Below are 5,283 nucleotides of genomic sequence, written 5' to 3' on the forward strand. Positions count from 1 at the left end.
GTCCATTCCACTTGAGGCCGCAAACTCAGGGTCCCTCTCACATACATAGAGCTGAGAGAAGCCTCCTCTTGAGGTGCTTGTGGTAAGGTGGTATTCCTCTGGAGTCGAAGCCAGGGACTAACCTCTCATCTCGAGTTGATTTTTGGTCCACGGAGCTCTTTCGTGTTGCTACAGTGACCTCAGGATCCCTCTATTCTTGAAACAGTGTTCTTGGGTTTTCTCTGGAGTGCCATGAAGGAAATCAAGGCTCCTTTCATGTGTGATGTGCAACACAGAATTCCTCTGCACGCAGTGCAGGGGAATCGGGCCTCATCTCGCGGCGAGGGGGAAGTCTCATGGTTTTTCTCGAGTTGCGGCGGGAACCTGGGGTATATTCTCGAGTTACGACGGGGATGGCCCTTCCACACACATGTTTGTTCAGCCATGTCAGGACTCTTGCCTAGTTGCGAGACACAACTCGGGATTCTCCTCGAGGCTTGGCAAGGCAATTGGGACGCCTCTCCAGCTGAGGCGGGAGACCAAGGGTCCCTTTCCAAGTGCCACAGGAATCCTGGGACTCCTATCAAGTTTCACGAGGAGTCAGGGATCGTTTCCTTTGGAGGCACTGATCTCCGCGTACCTCTGGAGTTTTCAAAGGATGTGAGGCCTCCGGTCGCGATGAGGTGGGGAACTAGGTCTTTCTCTGTGGTCTCCACAGGGGATTCAGACATCCTTTCATCTTGGGAGATGCAAGACGAGCCTGCATTCAAGTCACTGCAGGGATATCCAGCCTTATTTCGCGTCAGGGCATCGCGGTGTCCATTCCACTTGAGGCCGCAAACTCAGGGTCCCTCTCACATACCTAGAGCTGAGAGAAGCCTCCTCTTGAGGTGCTTGTGGTAAGGTGGTATTCCTCTGGAGTCGAAGCCAGGGACTAACCTCTCATCTCGAGTTGATTTTTGGCCCACGGAGCTCTTTCGTGTTGCTACAGTGACCTCAGGATCCCTCTAGCCTTGAAACAGTGTTCTTGGGGTTTCTCTGGAGTGCCATCAAGGAAATCAAGGCTCCTTTCATGTGTGATGTGCAACACGGAATTGCTCTGCACACAGTGCAGGGGAATCGGGTCTCATCTCGCGGCGAGGGGGAAGTCTCATGGTTTTTCTCGAGTTGCGGCGGGAACCTGGGGTATATTCTCGAGTTACGACGGGGATGGCCCTTCCACCCACGTGTTTCTTCAGCGACGTCAGGACTCCTGCCTAGTTGCGAGGGACAACTCTGGATTCTCCTCGAGGCTTGGCAGGGCAATTGGGACGCCTCTCCAGCTGAGGCGGGAGACCAAGTGTCCCTTTCCAAGTGCCACAGGAATCCTGGGACTCCTATCAAGTTTCACGAGGAGTCAGGCATCGTCTCCTTTGGAGGCACTGATCTCCGCGTACCTCTGGAGTTTTCAAAGGATGTGAGGCTATCGGTCGCGATGAGGTGGGGAACTAAGTCTTTCTCTGTGCTTTCCACAGGGGATTCAGACATCCTTTCGTCCTGGGAGATGCAAGACGAGCCTACATTGAAGTCACTGCAGGGATATCCGGCCTTATTTCGAGTCAGGGCATCGCGGTGTCCATTCCACTTGAGGCCGCAAACTCAGGGTCCCTCTCACATACCTAGAGCTGAGAGAAGCCTCCTCTTGAGGTGCTTGTGGTAAGGTGGTATTCCTCTGGAGACGAATCCAGGGACTAACCTCTCTTTTCGAGTTGATTTTTGATCCACAGAGTTCTTTCGTGTTGCTACAGTGACCTCAGGATCCCTCTAGCCTTGAAACAGTGTTCTTGGCGTTTCTCTGGAGTGCCATGAAGGAAATGAAGGCTCCTTTCATGTGTGATGTGCAAGACGGAATTGCTCTGCACGCAGTACAGGGGAATCGGGCCTCATCTCGCGGCGAGGGGGAAGTCTCATGGTTTTTCTCGAGTTGCGGCGGGAACCTGGGGTATATTCTCGAGTTACGACGGGGATGGCCCTTCCACCCACGTGTTTGTTCAGCCACGTCAGGACTCCTGCCTAGTTGCGAGGGACAACTTGGGATTCTCCTCGAGGCTTGGCAGGGCAATTGGAACGCCTCTCCAGCAGAGGCGGAAGACCAAGGGTCCCTTTCCACGTGCCACAAGAATCCTGGGACTCCTATCAAGTTTCATGAGGAGTCAGGCATCGTCTCCTTTGGAGGCACTGATCTCCGCGTACCTCTGGAGTTTTCAAAGGATTTGAGGCCTTCGGTCGCGATGAGGTGGGGAACTAGGTGTTTCTCTGTGGTCTCCACAGGGGATTCAGACATCCTTTCTTTTTGGGAGATGCAAGACGAGCCTGCATTGAAGTCACTGCAGGGATATCCGGCCTTATTTCGAGTCAGGGCATCGCGGTGTCCATTCCACTTGAGGCCGCAAACTCAGGGTCCCTCTCACATACCTAGAGCTGAGAGAAGCCTCCTCTTGAGGTGCTTGTGGTAAGGTGGTATACCTCTGGAGTCGAAGCCAGGGACTAACCTCTCATCTCGAGTTGATTTTTGGCCCACGGAGCTCTTTCGTGTTGCTACAGTGACCTCAGGATCCCTCTAGCCTTGAAACAGTGTTCTTGGGGTTTCTCTGGAGTGCCATCAAGGAAATCAAGGCTCCTTTCATGTGTGATGTGCAACACGGAATTGCTCTGCACGCAGTGCAGGGGAATCGGGCCTCATCTCTCGGCGAATGGGAAGTCTCATGGTTTTTCTCGAGTTGCGGCGGGAACCTGGGGTATATTCTCGAGTTACGACGGGGATGGCCCTTCCACCCACGTGTTTGTTCAGCCACGTCAGGACTCCTGCCTAGTTGCGAGGGACAACTCTGGATTCTCCTCGAGGCTTGGCAGGGCAATTGGGACGCCTCTCCAGCTGAGGCGGGAGACCAAGTGTCCCTTTCCAAGTGCCACAGGAATCCTGGGACTCCTATCAAGTTTCACGAGGAGTCAGGCATCGTCTCCTTTGGAGGCACTGATCTCCGCGTACCTCTGGAGTTTTCAAAGGATGTGAGGCTATCGGTCGCGATGAGGTGGGGAACTAAGTCTTTCTCTGTGCTTTCCACAGGGGATTCAGACATCCTTTTGTCCTGGGAGATGCAAGACGAGCCTGCATTGAAGTCACTGCAGGGATATCCGGCCTTATTTCGAGTCAGGGCATCGCGGTGTCCATTCCACTTGAGGCCGCAAACTCAGGGTCCCTCTCACATACCTAGAGCTGAGAGAAGCCTCCTCTTGAGGTGCTTGTGGTAAGGTGGTATTCCTCTGGAGACGAATCCAGGGACTAACCTCTCTTTTCGAGTTGATTTTTGGTCCACAGAGTTCTTTCGTGTTGCTACAGTGACCTCAGGATCCCTCTATCCTTGAAACAGTGTTCTTGGGGTTTCTCTGGAGTGCCATCAAGGAAATCAAGGCTCCTTTCATGTGTGATGTGCAAGACGGAATTGCTCTGCACGCAGTACAGGGGAATCGGGCCTCATCTCGCATCGAGGGGGAAGTCTCATGGTTTTTCTCGAGTTACGACGGAGATGGCCCTTCCACCCACGTGTTTGTTCAGCCACGTCAGGACTCCTGCCTAGTTGCGAGGGACAACTCGGGATTCTCCTCGAGGCTTGGCAGGGCAATTGGGACGCCTCTCCAGCTGAGGCGGGAGACCAAGGGTCCCTTTCCACGTGCCACAAGAATCCTGGGACTCCTATCAAGTTTCACGAGGAGTCAGGCATCGTCTCCTTTGGAGGCACTGATCTCCGCGTACCTCTGGAGTTTTCAAAGGATGTGAGGCCTCCGGTCGCGATGAGGTGGGGAACTAGGTGTTTCTCTGTGGTCTCCACAGGGGATTCAGACATCCTTTTTTCTTGGGAGATGCAAGACGAGCCTGCATTCAAGTCACTGCAGGGATATCCGGCCTTATTTCGAGTCAGGGCATCGCGGTGTCCATTCCACTTGAGGCCGCAAACTCAGGATCCCTCTCACATACCTAGAGCTGAGAGAAGCCTCCACTTGAGGTGCTTGTGGTAAGGTGGTATTCCTCAGGAGTCGAAGCCAGGGACTAACCTCTAATCTCGTGTTGATTCTTGGTCCACGGAGCTCTTTCGTGTTGCTACAGTGACCTCAGGATCCCTCTAGCCTTGAAACAGTGTTCTTGGGGTTTCTCTGGAGTGCCATCAAGGAAATCAAGGCTCCTTTCATGTGTGATGTGCAACACGGAATTGCTCTGCACGCAGTGCAGGGGAATCGGGCCTCATCTCGCGGCGAGGGGGAAGTCTCATGGTTTTTCTCGAGGTGCGGCGGGAACCTGGGGTATATTCTCGAGTTACGACGGGGATGGCCCTTCCACACACGTGTGTGTTCAGCCATGTCAGGACTCCTGCCTAGTTGCGAGGGACAACTCGGGATTCTTCTCGAGGCTTTGCAGGGCAATTGGGACGCCTCTCCAGCTGAGACGGGAGACCAAGGGTCCCTTTCCACGTGCCACAGGAAACCTGGGTCTCCTATCAAGTTTCACGAGGAGTCAGGCATCGTCTCCTTTGGAGGCACTGATCTCCGCATACCTCTGGAGTTTTCAAAGGATTTGAGGCCTCCTGTCGCGATGAGGTGGGGAACTAGGTCTTTCTCTGTGGTCTCCACAGGGGATTCAGACACCCTTTCGTCTTGGGAGATGCAAGACGAGGCTGCATTCCAGTCACTGCAGGGATATCCGGCCTTATTTCGAGTCAGGGCATCGCGGTGTCCATTCCACTTGAGGCCGCAAACTCAGGGTCCCGCTCACATACCTAGAGCTGAGAGAAGCCTCCTCTTGAGGTGCTTGTGGTAAGGTGGTATTCCTCTGGAGTCGAAGCCAGGGACTAACCTCTCATCTCGAGTTGATTTTGGGTCCACGGAGCTCTTTCGTGTTGCTACAGTGACCTCAGGATCCCTCTAGCCTTGAAACAGTGTTCTTGGGGTTTCTCTGGAGTGCCATGAAGGAAATCAAGGCTCCTTTCATGTGTGATGTGCAACACAGAATTGCTCTGCACGCAGTGCAGGGGAATCGGGCCTCATCTCGCGGCGAGGGGGAAGTCTCATGGTTTTTCTCGAGTTGCGGCGGGAACCTGGGGTATATTCTCGAGTTACGACGGGGATGGCCCTTCCACACACGTGTTTGTTCAGCCATGTCAGGACTCTTGCCTAGTTGCGAGACACAACTCGGGATTCTCCTCGAGGCTTGGCAAGGCAATTGGGACGCCTCTCCAGCTGAGGCGGGAGACCAAGGGTCCCTTTCCACGT

The sequence above is a fragment of the Cervus elaphus genome, chromosome 20, assembly GCF_910594005.1.
Source record: "Cervus elaphus chromosome 20, mCerEla1.1, whole genome shotgun sequence".
NCBI classification, from domain to species: domain Eukaryota; kingdom Metazoa; phylum Chordata; class Mammalia; order Artiodactyla; family Cervidae; genus Cervus; species Cervus elaphus.